Source organism: Heteronotia binoei, chromosome 2 (genome assembly GCF_032191835.1).
Source record: "Heteronotia binoei isolate CCM8104 ecotype False Entrance Well chromosome 2, APGP_CSIRO_Hbin_v1, whole genome shotgun sequence".
Classification (NCBI taxonomy): Eukaryota; Metazoa; Chordata; class Lepidosauria; order Squamata; family Gekkonidae; genus Heteronotia; species Heteronotia binoei.
The window spans coordinates 52,011,256-52,030,959 of NC_083224.1; the positions used below are offsets into that span (position 1 = coordinate 52,011,256).

Consider the following 19,704-nt stretch of genomic DNA (forward strand, 5'->3'; position numbering starts at 1 on the left):
GCAGGACCTCAGTGGGAAGGACAACCTAGAAACATTCTCTCGTACTTAATTTATTGACCCTAAAAATAGTATTGCTCCAAATGAATGCTTTTGGGATTGCTTATGCAGTCACACAGGCTCCAAAGTCACATACACAGAAAGAAAAATCAATACAGCAGGATCTCTTAGATATGCTGAACTCCTCTCCAGGGTTGACAAACAAGAATCAAATTGGAAATAAGGGAATATATAAAGACCAAGTGAGACTTCAGCTTTATGATGCTAATATTTAAAATGCGATAGGGCAAGTTTTTCAGGTGTTATCAGCCAAGGGGGAAAAAGTCACAATGCTCGCAGGTGAGATTTATTTCTGTTTTCAGAACAACAACAGAAAATGCATGCAGGGCTTAGTTTGGCTCATCTCTAGAACATGTGCTAAGGCTCTAGACCTGAAGCAATAATGAAGAGAGTACTTGTAAGCATGGGCGGAGTGCTCTTCTTTCAACTGTGAATAATAACTGTTTTATGGCTCGCATATCTGGGATTAGAAGAAGAAAAGAAGAGATTGATACCCTGCCCTCCACTGGGAGTCTCAGAGCTTCTTGCAATCTCCTTCCCCTCCCTACAACAGACACTGTGAGATAGGTGGAGTTGAGAGAGCTTTGAGAGATCTGTGACTGACCCCAGGTCACCTAGCAACTGTATGCAGAGGAGTAGGGAAGCAAACCGGGTCTCCCCAAATTAGATTCCATGCTCTTAACCACTACCCCAAACGTCTAGGAAGATTCAAGACTGACTAGAGTCTCGACACCTCTTCTTTTGCCAATGAACACCCAGAAGGATGAAGCAAATATTTAGACAGTATTTTAGCAACTTGATCTCACTGATGGAATGCAAATTGGGATTTGTATGCAACAACAGGGGCTATCCCACTTGGTTCCCAGCCCCAGCAAAATACATCTACTACAACCATAAGCAATAAATAAACTGGGATGACCACAGAGGCACACCTGTTATTCCTAGGCAGTCAACCATGTCTTCCTCAGGGCATTCACCTCAGTGTAAAGTTGCCAACCTCCAGGTGGCAGCTGGAGATCCCGTTATTACAACTGATCTCTAAGTGACAGAGATTAGTTCCCCTGGCCACAGTGGGCACTTCAGAAGGTGGGCTATGTCCATTGAAGCTCCTCCCCTATTCAACCCCCACCCTCCTCAGGCTCCATCCATCAAATCTCCAGGTATTCTCCAACCTGGAGCTGGCAACCCTAGTTCCCCTGGAGAAAATGGCAGCTTTGGAGAGTGGGCTGTATGGCATTAAACCCCACTGAAGCTCCTCCCCTCCCCAAACCCTGCCTTCCTCAGGGTACACCCCCCCACACACCCAAATGTACATGTATTTCCCGACCTGGAGCTGGCAACCATCCCTCAGTCTTCGAGAAGACTTTATAAAGTTTTGTGAACATTCTGCAAAACCAGATCCTTATATTGCCTATAGTGGGTATTTGATATGGTTGCTAACCTCTAGGTGGGAACTGGAGTTCTCCCAGAATTACAACTGATTTCCTGAGGATAGAGATCAGTTCCCCTGGAGAAAATTGCCGTTTTTAAGGGTGGACTCTAGTGCAGGGATGTCAAACTTATTTGTTATGAGGGCCACATCTGACATACATGAGACCTTGTTGGGCTGGGTCATGTGTGTCATAAAATGTAATGCCAGGTAGTGGAGACATAAACTTTCTAAAGTACACAGACAAACACAAAGATTTTGTATCTCTCTTGTGTGATCAAGGAAACTGGGCAAAGGAAGCTCTGGATCTTTCCCTCCCTCCCCAGGGGATGAGGAGGGGTTGGAGCCTCATCCAGTATAGAAGGAAAAGGGGCTTGGCTCAGTAGCTCTGCTGTATGATTGAGAGAGCCTGGCAAAGCAAGCTGTCCTTCCTCCCTCCCCAAGGGAGAAGCCTCAGCCAATAGAAAAAATAGAGGCTTTGCTCTGTAGCTTCTGTGTAATTGAGCAAGCCTAGCAAAGCAAGCTGTGACACAGAAGGAAGCAAGAGGGGCAGAAAAAAGCATGGGGTCCAATTCTATGAGCCCCAAAAGAAAGTGCCCCCATCCTGCATTATTTCCAGTGAAGGGAAGGCATTTAAAAAGAATATGGTCTCTTTAAATGTGATGGCCAGAACTCCCTTTGAAGTTCAATTATGCTTGTCACAATTGCTCCTGGTTCCACCCCCCCCCCCAAAGTCCCCAGATATTTCCCCTAGTTTGCATCCTACATGCAATCCTACCCCCCCCCCCCATTTTATTCTTACAGCTCCCAATTTGAGAAAGGCAGCTATGTTAGTCTATCACAGCAAAAGAAAACAGATGCCCAGTGGCACATGAAAGACTAACAAAGCTTATCTCAACATAAGTTTTAGTGAATTGAGCCTCACTTATTTAGCTACCCTATGACACAAATTAGGCTTTAAAAACTGGATCAAGGTCACCCAGCTTCATGGCAGAGTGAGGGTTTGAGTCTTGATCTCGCTATATCTCACACACAAGGCACTACATGACGCTCATTCTCCATCACATCATACAGAAGGCAGGAAAACAGCTGTCACGCATTTGCAAATCTCACTGCACTTCCATACATACAGTTCTTGTTGACTGGCACATGGTTGAGGAAGAAAAAACAATGGTTGTGCTGATTTAAACATGAGCCAGGGGATAGTCATACCTTGCTCTCAAGGAATGGCAAAACAATTTGCAAACAGGTTGGTAGCAATCAAGCATCTGGAAAAAGAGGTGTGGGAACTCTCATGAAAGAAATGAAGGAGAAATACACAAGTGCCCCTCATGAACTTTTAAACATTTTTCAATAATTTTGTTTCCACAAAGAGGCTCCAGAACGCCATTCCACCGTGTTCCCCGTAATAAAGGCCTGCTTACCTTGCCACTGGGTCATACATATGAAGGTGTGTTATACTAAATCAGACCCTTGGGCCATCTAAGTGAGTATTGCCTACTCAGACTGGCAGCAGCTCTCCAGGATCGCAGGCCCTTCTCATCACCTACTGCCTGATCCTTTTAACTAGAGAGGCTGGTGATTGAACCTGGGACCCTTTGCATGCCAAGCAGAGGCTCTTCCGCTGAGCCTCAGCCCCCCCCCCCCAAACATCCGACAAAAGGTTTTTCCGTGCTGGCCAGTCCATGGATACCCCTGATTTCAGCCTCACCATTTAGGTCACCCTTATCCAAAAGTACTGCAAACTGTTCAGCTTTCTTGTCTTGGAACTAGGTTTGCCAACCTCCAGGTGAGGGCTGGACTTTTCCTGGTATTACAGCTGATTTCCAGATTAAGGGAATGGCAGTTTCAGAAGGTGGACTATATGGCATTGTGTCCCTGCTGAGCTCCCTCCAATCCCTAAACCCTGCCCTCTCAGATTTCTCCAGGAATTTCCTGAGCTGGAGTTGGCAACCCTATCTGCAACCCTGTCTCCATAGAAACTTCCCACATTCTAATGTCAGGTGAAAACACTACAAGTTGTCTTTCTAGGAGCAAGAACGTGGCTTAGCGTGGACATTATTCCTGCCCCCAGGAAAGTCAATAAAGTGTAGTAGTGGTGAGTGTGCACCAAACTATGATTGGGAGAACCTGGATTCAAATCTCTATTCAGATCTCTCTTAACCTGAGGAGGAAGGGAAGAACTGTGTACATTCCTCTGAACTCCTTGGAGGAAGGGCACAGTCCAAATCACATGTCCTGCTTATTGGCTTCCTCTGTCAACCTGGTTGGCCCCTGTGGGAAACTGGATGTTGGATGAGCTTCACATTTGGCCCAATCGAGCAAGCCTGTTCTCATCAGCTGCTACTAGATAAGGAAGGGGAGTGTTTGTGTCATCTCCTCCCCCTTGTCCCCTTTCCCCAAGAAACAGTAGAAGCTGTTAACAGTTTCTTTGTAAATAGGGAACAGAAATGTCTCCAGGCTCTTAACTGGCCTTCCCCTGGGGACTGCTATTCTGGGAACACCAGCTCAGAGCTCCCTCCTCCCCCCCCCTCAAAAAAAAAATCCAGAACAACAACACACTGGTTCTTGTTTGTGTCACTCTCACCCCAACTTGCAGAAATCAATACAAGCACAGCTGTGTGCATGTGCAATTCTGTGCTGGTTTTAGGATTCCCAGGTCCAGGCTGGGAAACCCGTAGAGATTTGGAGGTGGAGCCTGGGGAGGACACGGACTGGCCTCAGTGGGGTGCAGTGCCGCAGAGTCTGTCTTCCAAAGCATCCATTTTCTTCAGGGGGATTGGTCTCTGCAGCCTGGAGATGAGCTGTTATTCCAGGAGATCCTCAGGCCCACCTGGAGGCTGGCATCCCCAGCTGATTTTGAAGTTTGCCATGCTTTTTCTAGAGGTGGGAGCCCTCGCTCCCCCACACTGAGCCCTGGTCCAGGAAATTCCCAAACTGCTCTTGATGCTGCTGCCTTCACTGCCCTGCAATACTATAGTTGGGCACTTTCCCTGTGGGGTCCTCACAACACAGGTACAGCTCCTTGTAGTGGAACTTCAGAGAGTGTGGTTATTTTTATTTTTACTCCTTTACAGAGCTGATAAGGGTTTGTCAAGCAGTTTCCCTTGGAAGGGAGGGAGTTGCTTAGCAAGCAAGAAAAAAAAAACCTTAGACAATTATTGTCAAGCTCAAAGGCTGGCTTGTTAGTGAAGACAGGGAGGGAGATGATTAGTTCAAGGCTGAGGTACACCTCCCCTTGCAAAGAGGATAAAAGCCTCTTTGTCCTCCAGCCTACAGCGGGAAGTCACCCAACCTTACATTTGTCACCAGCTGCCTCTTTTCTACTAACCTTATCGCAGACAAAGCTACTGCTGGCCTAGGCAATGCTAGTGTTCCAGACCTTCTGCACTGTGTTCAGTAGCCTTGCATCCTTGCCGTCCCTCTTGAGAAGCAGACTTGGGTCTTTTTTTCAGTGAAGGTTTTGCATATGCAGACACCTCCTATTCAGACTGCATCTGCAGCTGTGCAATTTAATTGTGCACACACGGCTATATGGAGTTGCCTTCTACCAAGTCAGATCACAGGTCTGCTCTAGCTGACTGTGGCTCTGTAGGGTTTCAGACCTGCTCACCTCTGAAACCTTTTAAACTCTAATCTGGAAATGTTGAGGATTGAACCTGGGCCTTTCCCTATGCAAAAGCATTAACTCTGCCAGAGGTCCCAGCCCTCTAGAAATAGTTTCTTTGCAGAGATGTATTCCCTCTTGTCTTGCATTCCCAGGCTGTCTTCCCTTCTGCAGCTTCTGACAACAGTCCCTACATTTCCCGGTCAGTTGCAGATACATCCCTTTTACTGCAACGGGATTTTTCATACCCTTCCAGTGTAGTTATAATATAATACATAATTTAAATGGACTATCCATTTCCTCATCATGTTTACTGATGTGCTCTGAGTTCGTTCCAAACACTGCAGCCGATTTGTCGACAGCATTGATTTGGCCAGCACAATATAACCATACTCTCAGCCATCATAGAATCATAGAGTTGGAAGGGACTATACAGGCCATTTAGTCCAACCCCTTGCTCAATGCAGGATCAGCCTAAAGCATCCCTGACAAGTTTGTCCAGCTGCTGCTTGAAGATTCCCAGTGAGGGGGAGCTCACCACGTCCTTTGGTTGCTGATTCCACTGCTGAGCTACTATTACTGTAAAAAAAAAAAATCCTACTATCCAGCTGGTATCAAAGGTCCCATTTTTGATAGATTGCTGCCATAGTCAGGTACATTTTCCTATAGTAATGGTTCAGTTGTGTACCTTTTTCAGTTGGTCAGAAATATTCAATGCAGCCATGAGCTAATGGTGATATAATAGTATTTGGAACATTCCAATGTTTTTTGGTTGGGTTTGCCAACCTTCAGGTAACACCTGGAGACCTCCCACTATGTCACATTCTCAGGGTGCAGACAGGCAGAAGTCCAAAGCCAGTCCAAGGTCAAAGCCCAGGAAGTCAAGCAGGAGCCAAGTCACCAATGCAGAATCACAAACCGGAATCAGAAGTCAATGTCCAAAAGTCAAAAGGTCAGGAAGGAAATCAGGAAGGCAAGCCAAGGAAATCAAGCAGGTCAGGATCAGGACGGAGCGTGGCTGCAAGCTAGAGAATAGACGTGTTGCTTCCCAAGGTTACCAGGTCCTGGGTGGGAGCTATATGGGATTCTCAATCAACCTGCTCCCTGGGTGGTAGTGACTCTGCTAGAACTCAGGACTGAGATAGCTGAAGCATCAGCGTGCCTCATGTGTTCGCTCTGAAAGTTCTTTCCGGAGCCTGCTTCAAACTCTTGAGATGGGAGGAGGAGAGCTTGGAGAAGATTGATCGTCAACAGCTGACACTAGTGCCTGGAGAGTAATTGATGGGCCAGCTGCTGTTTGCTCAGCTGAGGAACTGGCTGGCAACTCTTCCAGGTCTGTTAACCCTTCCAACTCCTCCTCGTCAGGGCTCATGACACACTATTACAATTGGTCTCCAGGTGACCAAGATCAGTTCCTCCGGAGAAAATTGCTGCTTTGGAGGGTGGACTCCATGGACTCCTGATGAGGTCCCTCCCCTCTTCAAACCCTGCCCCACCCATGCTCCACCCCCAAAATCTCCAGGTATTTCCCAAAACAGAACTGGCAGCCTTATTTTCAGTGGAAAATGGAAACAACCCACAGGGTTATAGTGACCACAATTACTAATATTTCATGCACTATAATTCCAAATTTATAGGTGAAATGCAATACACATATACATTAAATTATGGAACACTCCACAGCCCTTTTTCATGGAACTGTAAGGTAAGTAGTGTCCAAACAATTCATGAAATTTAGTCACAGGATGGTACAACTATTGAGATTTACATGGATACATAATTGTCATAAATTTATATTTACTTGCACTACTCCAGTAATTTCAAGCACAATCCAAATGAAAGACAACTTCCAATCCTTCCTCCTTCAATTATTCTACTGAATTATTCTCCCACATAGGGGAGCCCACATTCACACAGGATCAAATATATGGCATTTTTACTCGCACAGGTCGAATAGTGCTACTGTTGCTTTTTTGGAAAGAGATACGACTTTGATGTCAGTTGTAAATGTACTATATGAAGAATTTATGTGAGTATGTTAGGTGGTAATTTATAGTTAAGGGTTGTAGGGTGAGTAGATGTATAGTAATGGTTTATATTATGTTTCAGTAGAATAATTGAAGGAGGAAGGATTGGAAGTTGTCTTTCATTTGGATTGTGCTTGAAATTACTGGAGTAGTGCAAGTAAATATAAATTTATGACAATTATGTATCCAAGTAAATCTCAATAGCTGTACCATCTTGTGATTGAAAATTTCATGAATTGTTTGGACACTACTTACCTTACAGCTCTGTGAAAAAAGGACTGTGGAGTGTACCTTGCTGGAAGGAACTTTGAAGCAGGATATGAAGTCGACCTCCTGTGACAATGGGACTCTACTTTGTATTGTGAATTTGTAATGTACTGAGATATTTTTGAGTGTTCCATAATTTAATGTATGCATGTATTGCATTTCACCTATAAATTTGGAATTATAGTGCATGAAATATTAGTACTTGTAGTCACTATAACCCTGTGGGTTGTTTCCATTTTGCAATCTAGAGTGACCTCTCTCTGTATCTTTTATTTTCAGTGGAGGCAGTTCATGGTAAATCATGGAGTATGTATGCATGCAAGGCTTTTTTTGAGCAGGAACGCAGTTCCAGCTGGCTTGGTGTCAGGGGGTGTGGCCTAAAATGCAAATGAGTTCCTGTTGGGCTTTTTTTTTTTTTTTTTTACAAAAAAAAGCCCTGCATGCATGTGTGAATGGATCAAACTGCTTGGAACACCTGTGTTTATACCTGGGAAGAAGGCTGCTTTCCAAAATTTTCTAACAGTCCAATCCTATGAATCATTGCACCAGCAAAGCAGTAGATAAGGTCAGGCACTGGAGTCCTGATGCAGTGCCAGATTGATAATGTAGTGATATCACTAACACTAATCTGCAGGATAGAAATGATTTCCTTACACTTCTGCCACATTAGAGCTCATTCCTGCCTTGTGCCACTGGCAGTTTAGCCCTTATGCTTTTGCTATAGTGTCATCCATTCCATGCAAAATTCTTACCATGAATCTGACAAAGCAGCCTTATTCCTCCGTAACATCCTCTCCATTGGGCTTGCCAGTGACACGGAGAGAGCTCAGGCATGCAAAAGGTAGTTGCCATTCCTAGTTGCTGCTGCTTCTTACTCACCTGCCTAGGCGAATGTGCAGCCATTGCCACTTGCTTGCCTTCCCTCACCCTCTTGTTGGCAGCAGCAGGTCAGGGAACCAGTGTCTGGCAGAAGGGAGGTAGCTGTGGAGGCTGCACAATAGCGGACTCCCCCAAGGTTCTGGGGCCTGGCCAACTGCCCAGTGATGCCAACCCTTGGTGCTGGCCTTGCTGATAAGGGAGGAGGTGTAAGATATTGCTCAGCTTTGGCATCACCTCAGCCTCTCGCACAGAGCTGGGTGCTGCTTTTGCTGTGGTGTTGCAAGCGACGGATATCTGTTGCCATAGTTTTGTGAAGGCATAAGACTGGGATGTGAGGCAATTGCACTGTTGTTTATACATCCAAGATAAAAATGAACCCCCCCCCCCCCCCAGAGAGCTGGATTTTGCAAAGAATGCTATTCTGCATGGCACTGAGAGTGTTTTCATCGGTATCTGCAGCTTACTGGTCACATACCTGCTTTGCTCTCACTAATATCTTTGAACCAGATAAATGGTTCCCCAACCCCAGTCTGCAGTGCAATACTAATTCCAATGAAGGAACAAGAACTGAGTCCTAGTTCACACATGCAGGGAAAATTAATTGGCAATGACGGGGCAGAGACCTGTGGTGGAAGAATGGCCTGCACAACTATGGACTGTTGGTGGAGGATCACATTGTGGAATGTTCTCATATGTTAAGCACTCCCTGCAAAAGCAGCACAGCAAGTTTGAAGCTGCAGAAGAACCTTTCTTCCTGCTGTCCTAGTTTTCTATTTGTATAGAAATCTTGTTTTGATGTAATGGACCCTTCCAAACTGGAGTCCATCCCCTACAGTCTGAAGCAGTACAGTCCATTCTGCCAGTTCATTTACCAGCATGTGCAAACTGGATTTGAAGATGCCTAGCAGCTAGCCAGTTTAGTGCCCTTGGGAAATCTCACATCCTTGGTTCAGTAAGGGCCTTGGTTCACTTGTCTAGCCAGAGGTGGGCTCAGTTTTTTGCTGCCTGCATGTTAAAAGTTGTCACACACTCTTCCTCTGCTGGTCTCTTCCTTCCACTTCTGACTCAGGTAGCCCTATATTAATCCTGGCTATAGTGCCAGCATACAAATAGGTATTGCTAGTGCTGCTAGCCAGTATCCCAAACACTCTTGGCTCAGGGTTTAGGATTGTGCTGTAATTCCCAAGAAAGCACCTCCACTAATAACAGGGTTGCCAGCGCCTGGGGTGATGGAGGAGATGTCCTGGGATTACAACTGATTTCCAAGTGACAGAGATTAGTTTCCCTGGAGAAAATGGCTGGTGGACTCCATGACATCATGCTCTGCTGAGGTCCCTCCCCTACCAAACCCCTACCTTCCCCAGGCTCCATCCCCAAATTTCCAGGAATTTCCCAGCTTGGAGTTGACAACTCCAGGCATTCTCAAGGCAGTTGTATGCTCCTCCTTTCCAGTGGAGATCTCTAGACTGGCGGAAGAAAGCTATTCTACATCACAAGTCTGTATGGCCTTTCCACGAACCTCCCTTCTCTGTGCTTAGTGATGCTGGGATATGTTGCATTATGCCCAGGAAGTGCCAGCCTGAAATTTGTCGTATGAGAGATAGTGGGATTTCTTGTCATCTGCAAAGGTGAGTCAAAGACTGCAGCACCCCTTTCTTTGCTTGAACTGTCAGTCCAGTTCTCTGTTTCTGACTTGGGAGTCTCAACTCATTCCTACTTCCTCTACCCTGCACTGCTTGGAGAAGAAATTCAGCATAGTTTAGTGGTCCAAGTGATATTATTGCCCTGGCTGTGGTTCACCTTTCTATGGTCCCACTGTGATGTAGTATTTTATCTAGCTGGACTAGACCAGTGAGGTCTGAGTTCAGATGCATATTTTGTCATGAAGTCTCTTTGGATGACTTTGGGCCGGTCGGTGCCTCTTAGCCTTACCTACCTCGCAGGATTGTTGCTGTGAGGGAGGAGATCAGGTTTGCTGTCCTGAGCTCCTTGGAGGAAGGATGAGAAAAATATGTAATGAATCTCAAAAGATCTGCTCACTTTAAACCCAATCCACCGGGTCTCACTATTACACTTGCAGGTACAAGTTATCCCCCCCACCCCCCACCCAAACAAACAAACATTGAATCTTAGAATCTGGTAACCCTTATGTATTTTCTTAGTACTAAAAGGTCTCTTAGGATGTTTTTCAAACAAATGATCTTCTGTGCTTCTAATACCACTATCAGGGTCACTTTGCACTGGGAATATTCTATGTGGTGTACAGCAGTGATATTAACCAAGCCTGGGGGTTGATATCCTATTTTGGATACACTGGACAGCATATTCTCATACTAACAACACTAGGGTCTTTCTAAGTTAAAAAAAGAGCAATATGAATTGTGCCTAGAAACAATCTGGCAGCCAGTGTAGCTCTTCAACTATGGGGGAAGTGGATCCCAGTTAAGGCCCTGGCTGCTGTATTTCTGGAAGGACAGATGTTTCCAAACCCTTTTCAGAGGCCAATGTGAAGCAGAGGCTAGAGCGGAGGTCGCCAAAGTGTTGCATGGGGGCACCACCTACTGACACCTTTCCTGGTGCCTGCCAATTGTTTTTAGAAAGTGGGTGAGATCAGATGGGGCTTTTGCTCAGCACGACTTCTGATTGGCCATTGGAGATATGATTGGCTGTGCAGATTTTTAAAAACATTGCTTTGGCAGCAGCTGCCACCACAGCACAAGGATCTTCACTGTGTGACTGAAGGTAAGCTGCAGCAGCCATTTTGTAACACCATGCACCACGTAAGCTGCAGCAGGTGTTTTTGTGACACCATGTTGTGTCAAAATTCCAAATGTGCCTGTAGGGTCAAAAAGATAGGGGACTCCTGGGCTACAGTGATGGGCAAGGATCCGGGAGGCCCATGTTTGATTCCCTGATCTGCCATGGAAACTTGCTGAGAGATCTGGGGCCAGTAGCGCACTTTCAGCCTAACCTGCCTCACAGGGCTGCTGTGAGGGAAAAATGGAGGAAAGGAGGACGTGAGCCACTTTGGGTTTCCACTTGGGGGGAAAGGCAGGGTATAAGTAAAGTAAAACGTATTTAAATTGATCTCTGTTAACTTTTTTCTGTTGTAAGCCGCCCTGAGCCCACCTCGGTGGGGAGGGCGGGATATAAATCGAATAAAATAAATAAATAAACAAACAAACAAACAAATAAATGGAAAAAAATAAGAGACAGCTTCTCATAAAAGACAGTGCATCTGAAAAATGTTTGGAAAGCTCTGCGCTTCCTGAATTCTATAAGTGATCCGAATATGGGGAAATGTAGCGAGTTAATTTTTTTGCCAGGAGGGAATGCTGCTGGTGCCCCAGGAGACAATGGTGAAAGGCAGTCTCCAGTACCACAGGTATCATGTAGGTGTTATAAGCAAAGCTGGATCGGATGGCACTTCAACACTAAAGGCTTGACCTTTGGAGTCTGGAGTGAAACTCCATCCAGCCCAGACCATGTACCTCCTCAGTAGTCAAGTGTCCACCTACCCTCTGCATTGTCCAGATTAAGCTCCAGGTTACGTGCTCCTGTGGATGAGGCTAAAGGTGTTTCTAAGTTCCTTATTTGCAAATATAGTCAGCATGGGGGTAGTGGTTAGAATGTCAAAATAGGATTTGGGTGACCCAGAGTCAAATCCCACTCCCTTCCTTGGAAACTTGCTGGGTGCTGCTGGGTTAGTCACGCACACCAGGAAGGAAGGAAGGAAGGAAGGAATTTTAAATGTCATGCACCCCAAAGAAAGCTTTAGACCACCACAAATCTTGTATGCCCAGACTCTGGGGCCTGTGCCCTATAAAGTGATCTTCATCACTATTTGTGGTTATCTCCGCAAGCAACGAATTAGGAACCAGTTTCAACTTCATTCCCATCCAGTCCATTATTGTCCCCAAGCACTTGTGGAAGGAATCCAGGTCTAAGGAAAAGGTGGAACCATCTGTCATCTACATTCCTATAAAATCTCATTGCAAACCATGAAATAGTCATAAATCATGGGTGTACTTATGAGCATATGTAAAATGCATGCTCTTCACCATTGAGCACCTACATGCTCCCCTCCTCTCAAACCCCACATCTAGAACTGATGATCTGGCTTTCCATGTCAAAGAGCATTCTTGAGCTCTCTTTGCATCATAGAATCATACAGTTTGAAGGGACCTCCAGGGTCATCTAGTCCAACCCCCTGTACAATGCAGGAAATTCACAAGTACTCCCACCCCTTTTGAAGGGTATAACTATTTGAAGAGTATTATCAGGTAAAAGTCTTGGGGGAGGGGCAAACCTGTTCCATACAACTTGCTCTCTAACCAGCCCTATGCACCAGTAGTCCAATGGCAAGCCCAGGGTGGCTAGAAGGTCCACTGTCCAGTGCATTCAACCCTACCACGTTCCCAGTCCCCAAGCTGCCTTTTACACCTAGGGGTTGGACCTGGGGCCTTCTCTACCATGGAGCCAGGGCCCCACCCCCGAAGTGGGTACTTCTTCATGGACATTCCCCCTCCCGGTATGGACAGAGCTTCAGAAATGGACCACTTCTCGAGTGCAGGGGGGGACATGTCTGTGCAAGCAATCTGAACGCCCTCCCCCTAACGCCTTTCATTAGGACCAACCAAATGAGACTTAGCAGCCTGCCAGCATTCAAGTTCACTAATCCCCTTCACCAGGCCGGGTGTCACGAAAATATTTAAAATGTGTTAAAAAGAGAAAGGAAAAATTCTCAAGACCCCCCCCCCCCCCCAGGCTGCTAGCAATGTAAGCGTAGGCTGTGTTTCAGACATGAATTTAAGGACCCAGACTGGCACCAAAGATCACCTCTTGACTAGTAATCTGCCGCCCCCTCCCCACCCAAAATGTGGAGCTTTAAACTCTTGTCCTGACATAAACTTTCCTGGCTCGGAGCCCACTTCATTCAGATCAAGTAAATTCCAGAGGCTCTCCTTGTTAGTCTGTCTGCCCCCCCCCCCCGACGGTAGGAGTTACTCTGGACAGCTGCATGCGGCGCCGTAGCAGAGAGATCTAGCACGTAGGGCACTATGGCCCTCTCATCTTTTATTTTCCTGCGAAGGGGAGATGTCTCTCTTTCCCCACCCAAGCGTTCGTTAAGCAGAAGTCAAGGAAGCGCTCTCTTACCTGCCTCAGCCAGAAACCTGCTCGACCCCTTCGAGGTGGACCAAAGGGTTTCCGATTCCCGCAAAGAGGTGAAATTAACTAGCTGTTTGTTTTAATCTCCCTAGTTTGGGAAAGAGCGGGATCAGATGGAAGCAGCGGCCAATGGAGACTAGAGTTTGCCCAAACTGTTCCCTCCCACCCCAAAGGATTTGGCCATACAAGGCAAAAGAATGCTGAGCGCCGAGGGGTGGCAGCAGCCCAGCTGTGGGACGCTGGATTTGGGTCTGTGAGAAGGAAGAGAATGGAGGGGGGGAGCGAGAGGGAGAAGAGAGGATTCTGCCTTATATAGCTGAAACAGCTCGGGAGGCGGCAGGGCGGGGGCCGCGGGGGTCCCGGTGCGCTCTGGGCAGGCAGCCTGGGTTGCCACCGAGAGGCAGCTTCCTTTATAAGGGTACAAGCCGGGCGAAGGACCCGCTTTCATGCTGCCTTGGGTGCAGGAGCTCTAAACAAAGATATAAAAATAAAATGCAAAAAGAAAAGAAAAAGGCAGAGGCTGGTAGGGGCCCTACCGTAGGGCATTGGCATAGTTGGCATTTTTTCCTACGCGCAGTTTTTGACTGCAGGGCTCGGTTGTTCCCTGCTGTTTCTTTATACAGAATTAAAAACAAACAGGTCAAAAAGTTTTTATTCTGAGGAGCGGTTTGCCTTCACTTGACCCTCGCTAATTTTGAGCGAGCACAGGTCCCTGCGCAGACCTCCCCCCTCGTGGCGGAGGGTAGCACTGCAGCCGTGGCGAACTACTGCCACTCGACCAGGGCTGGCCCTGATTAGTTTCTGAGGTCGGACGACATTGGGTTAGTTTCGTTTGCGCTGGTGCTACTAATGTTTTGTTTCTATTTTGACAACAATCCAGCGAGGAGATCAGGCAGCAAGGAAGGGACTTGTCTAAGATCACTCAGTAAATGTTGTGACTGGGACAATTGAGATCTGAACTCAGGCCTCTCCTGGTCAGCTGTCTAACGACTACGTGTAAAGTCTTCCTATTCACCACTTATCTAGGTGGACCTATTGCACCTGCCTGGCCTAGATCTCAATTTAGACTCTGGATTTAGAAAAACCAGGGTTTTCTTTATTACATTTTTATCCTGCCCTATCTCAGCCACTTCCTTTTATCCTCTCAACAATCTTGTAGGATAGGTGACACTCAGAGGAAATAACTGTATTAAAAGTCACTTTACAGTTGAGGTGAGATTTGAACAGGGACTTCCCTTGCCCTGTGGGATTAGACCCCCTTCAATCCAGTTAGGAGGTGGCATGATGTCATCTGGGGTGGAGCTCCACCCTCTCCTCAGGTAAATTTGAGCCAAAAGTCCAGGTCCCCAATACACACATGATGGAGAAATCAGCGGTGACTAAGCTTTTTAAAAAACCTTATGATGCTGTCCTCATTGTACAAGTAAGGTGATGAAGTGAAATAGAAGGGGCAGTGAGAAAAATTTTAAAAATATTCTAGGAACAACCAGGGCTTTTTTGGGAGAAAAAGCCCAGCAGGGACTCATTTGCATATTAGGCCACATCCCTTGACACCAAACCAGCTGGAACTGCGTTCCTGCTCAAAAAAATCCTGGGAACAGCACTTTTTATTTGAACATAAGAGAAGCCATGTTGGATCAAGCCAGTGACCCATCCAGTCCAACATTCTTTGTCACACAGTGGCCAAAAAACCCCCAACAAAACCAAGTGCCATCTAGATGTCCACCAGTGGGGCTAGAAGCCCTTCCACTGTGCCCCTCCCAAACAACAGAATACAGAGCATCACTGCCCCACAGGACCAGATCTACATGTTTTTTGAGGGGGGGCAAAATTAAAAAATGGCGCCCCCTTATGGGCCATTCTATCTTATGCTCTCATAGAATACAATGGGCTCCATACCCAATTTGGCGCCCCTCCTCCGTTGGTGCCCAGGGCAAGCACCTCCCTCTGCCCCCCCCCACTAGATCCGGCCCTGCTGCCCCAGATAGAGAGTTCCAACGATAAACTGTGGCTAACTCATTTGTTCAAATAATCTATAAACACCAGGGCTTTTTTGAGCAGGAACACACAGGAACGCAGTTCTGGCTGGCTTGGTGTCAGGGGGTGAGGTCTGATATACAAATAAGTTCTTGTTGGGCTTTGTCTACAAAAAAGTCCTGTGTGAAACAATGGTCATGTCAGGAGGTGTGGCCTAATATGTAAATGAGCTCCTGCTGGGCTTTTTTTCTACAAAAAAGCCCTGATAAACACAGTCTACTGGCAATTGAGTCCACAGAATCCAGGAGTTAAACGTTTTAAAAGAAACAAAACTGACGCGTGACCAAGTCAGCTGCAAGGCATCAGCCACCCTGCAGGCTCAGATCTGATCACAGGTGGGACCATTGCTGAATAGGGCAAGGGAGAGCCTGTGCCTTTTGCAGTTCAGTCCTGTGGAGATTTATTCAGAAGCAAGTCCCACTGAGTTCATGGACCTAACTTCTAAGTACACATGCAAAATATTGCAACCCAAGGGTTACATGAAAAGGGGAATGTCAGCTGGGCTATTTTGTAATTCAGAAGAATTGTTGTACAGTTGTTTAGTTATCTCCCCCCCCCCCCCCCATTTTACAGTTCTCACTGAGACACCTTTTGGGTCCAGGTAGATGGATGCGAAGGGTTCTCTCTCAGAAAAGCAGATGGCTGCGCTGAATAGCCATTCATACAATTAATCTTGAATAAATTAAATTAGACCTACTTTACTTTTGAAATTATATATATATATATATATATATTTAATACTGCCACCTAATGGTTATCCCATGTACTCCACCTCACACTGGAGGGATTAATCAAAAATATCCTATGAAGACCAGCAATCCAGAGACTCATCATCTGATACTTTGCTTCCTGACCTTTGTTATGGCAATTTATTTACCTTGTGGAACAGAAATACCTAGTTCTTGACCTCTGTGCCCTGTTTGTTGGCCCTCCAAGGAAACAGAATGGTGGACTTTGAAAATGTAGATATAAATATTTTAAAATACAATAAAACATTAAAAGGTACTGGTGCAAGCACCAGTTGTTTCCAACTCTGGGGTGATGTTGCTTTCACAATGTTTTCATGGCATACTTTTTATAGGGTGGTGCACCAAACCAAACAAAAAAGCCTTTACCCACTGATGGAAGACAATGCCAAAGTAATGGGGCATTTATTTATTTATTTATGCCATTCATAGTCTGCTATTCTCACTTGGACTCAAGGCAGGTTACACAGAGTGAGTCAATACAATCAACAAGATGGGGCATTCAGGAAGCAATTCAATACAACTTGGGTTGTAAAACCAATCAGAAATCTAAAAACAGAAGTCTTAACATGACACATCAAATGATACAAAAATTATATAGTGGGATCCTAGTTTCAGTAAGATAAACAGTAGCATAGACCACAGTCCCTAACATGTAACCAGCTCAAATGTCCTTTATTGGGTGACAGTCATATTCTGAATCATGTACCTAATTTGCTGTTCAGCCCTGTCCATAAGTGTGAATGGTTTTCTTCCATTTCATTTTATCTGAAGAAGTGTGCTTGCACATGAAAGCTCATACTTGAATAAAACTTTGTTGGTCTTAAGGGTGCCATTGGACTCTAATATTATCCATGTACCCAACACTATTTTTTTATCCAATTACTGAGTAAGTTGGCAGAAACATTGTGCCATCCAAAGAGTAATTAACGTGAAATTCACTGCCACAGGAAGTAGTGGCAGCTACAAACTTAGACAGCTTCAAGCAGGAATTAGATAAACATATAGAGGTCCATCAGTGGCTATTAGCCGTAAGGTATAGGTGAAAGCAACATCACCCCAGAGTCAAAAATGACTGGTGCTTGCACAGGGGACTACCTTTACCTTTTTATAGATGGAACACTATATCTGGGGCAAGTGATGCTCTGTATTCTTGATGCTTGGGGGGCAACAGTGGGAGGGCTTTTGGAGTCTGGCCCCACTGGTGGACTTCCTGATGGCACCTGGTTTTGGGCTACTGTGTAACACAGATGGACCTGATCCATGGCTTCTCTTATGTTCTTAACTAAGGGCAGATAAACTCCAGGATTGGGCACCAAATCAATAGGTTACCAGTCAATGCCTGTGCAATAAGGAAGTAATATTTTTCCTGAGGGTGTGCTTTGGGGGGCTCCTATCAAGTTCCCATTCTGATGGGCTCCTCTTTTGTCCTGACTTTGTAGATGTTTTTATTGTTCACAGCCCAGCCCAGAAGGATTTTTTTTAAATAAAAAAATTAACTAAACTCACAGTAAAGTTTGGCTTTGCCAGTGCTGCAACTGTTGAACAGTCCAGTGCTTCAGTATTTCACCACAGAGGAGCCTTAAGCACAGCAGTGTTTATAGGATGTCTGCTCCTACTAGGAGACCAGGAGGTTAAACAAATATTGTAAATTCCCCATTGCCTTTTATCTCTAATGGCTGCATCTGAGACCCTAGCAAAAAAAAAAAAAAAAAAAGAGGCTCTCCAGGGGAAGGTGGAATAAGGGACAATTGTAGAAGCCCTGGAAGATTATACGTTTCTGCCACCTTGTGGCAGATGAAGATAAGTAAAAGAGATCTATTGGAAGTGGTTGTGCCTGAGTCCGAAGACAGCCTCAGAGAAAGCAACCTATTGCACACTGGTTTCAGATGCAAATTGGCTCTTCTTGCAACACATTGCTCCTCCACGGCCTATTGAACTGGTTGAATGAGTCCTTTGCCTTCACCTGCCCCAGCCTTCTTCCAAGGGGTTCAAGACAGCTGGTTCTTTTTATCCTGCAAAACACCCTGTGAGGTTGATTATGTGCAAATGTGTGGCCCAAGACCATCCAGTCAGTTTCATATGAGAGCCCTGTAAGCTCTTGGAGGATTGGGTACATCAGGGGTGTGTGGCCTAATATGCAAAGAAGTTCCTGCTACAAAAAAAAAGCCCTGGGTATTTGACCCCCAGCTTAGTCCAACGCTATAACATGCTGGCTCAGCATCAGGGGTGACAACCTCAAACATGTGCTTATGATTAGAGCCATTTCACAACCAAAACAATTGAGCTGAGGCAGTGTCAAGCAATCCTGGCTTTCTGACAATGGCACCTCTATGTTGCAGGTGCTTCACACTTAGATATACTCTTAATAATTACTAATTACTAGTTATATATACTCAATAATTACAAATAATAACAATTAGAGAAGAGAATAGCAAGAGTCCAGTAGCACCTCAAAAGATTAACAAAATTTGTGGCAGAGTATGAGCTCTCATGAGTCACTGTTCACTTCTTCAGCTGTGGATCCCCCTTTTTCCTGTCTTCTCCCCACTATTGAGCTTTCACTGCATTATGTACTCTTATGCCAGGATATACTGAAGACATGGAGGGTCAGGATATACTGACGATATCGGAGTTATGCCAGCACCAAGCCTGCTAGCAACACACTGTTATAACTCTGCACTGTTGTTAGAATAGGGCAGCATCTGGGTTATATTGCGGGTGGAGCCAGGCTTAGTCAGCGCCCAAACTTTCTTCAGTCTGCAGCCAATCACAGTCCTTGTATAAAGAGTCATATAAACCCCAGCCAGGACTTGTAAATCTCAGATGACAGGGTGCATGGCTTAAAGTCATCACTCCCTGTCCCTCTGGTATGCATACTTTGAATGCAGCTGGTGGAAATTGAGGGTACTTTGCACAAATAGCCAAGGGAGAAAATAAACTGATGTAGCACACTATGAACTCTTCTGTGTGTAGAACCCTTGCAGGCACTCCAGGTCAGAAGATGGACATCTAACAAGAGTCTTCTTCACACCTCTGACTGGGTACACAAAGGCAATGCACTCTACACAGCTAAGCATGGGAGGGGCATCTTTTACATAAGAGAAGGACAGGTATAAGTGTTTTAAGCTGTCCCACCTCCTCATCTGTCCTGTGTATTGCCTCAGCAACCCCCTCCTCCTCAACAACTGCTGGCAGTCAGTAGGGACAGGGTGAAAAGGTAGGGACAGGGTGAAAAGGTGGGGGCTACCAATCTGCCAGCAGCAAGTAACTGTTGTGTTCTTAGCTTGCTGCCATTGCTGGTACAACTCCCTATTCATGGAGGGCTCAAGCCCAGTCTCTTCTGACTAGCAGCTGCTGGCTAAACCCTGATGGTGCCTGTTGCCTTGCAGGATCGGAGCCAGCTTTCATCTTCTGGCCTTGATCTTGCATCATTGCAAACTGCTTAAAGAATGGGGGGAGGGTTGTTGTTTTTAAACCTGGACA

General features: G+C 45.7%; 2 protein-coding genes across 2 annotated transcripts in view; both read right to left on the reverse strand.

The window, feature by feature from the left end:
• The window catches only part of MYL9 (myosin light chain 9), a 35,731-nt gene extending 22,154 nt beyond the window's left edge, over window positions 1–13,577 (reverse strand). The window contains exon 1 of the mRNA XM_060230972.1: window positions 13,424–13,577. The gene's annotated coding sequence lies outside the window, so the exon portion shown is untranslated. The remainder of the gene's footprint in view (window positions 1–13,423) is intronic.
• TGIF2 (TGFB induced factor homeobox 2) overlaps window positions 1–18,681 on the reverse strand; it is a 93,889-nt gene extending 75,208 nt beyond the window's left edge. The window contains exon 1 of the mRNA XM_060230971.1: window positions 18,671–18,681. The gene's annotated coding sequence lies outside the window, so the exon portion shown is untranslated. The remainder of the gene's footprint in view (window positions 1–18,670) is intronic.
• Between the last annotated feature and the right edge of the window lie 1,023 nt (window positions 18,682–19,704).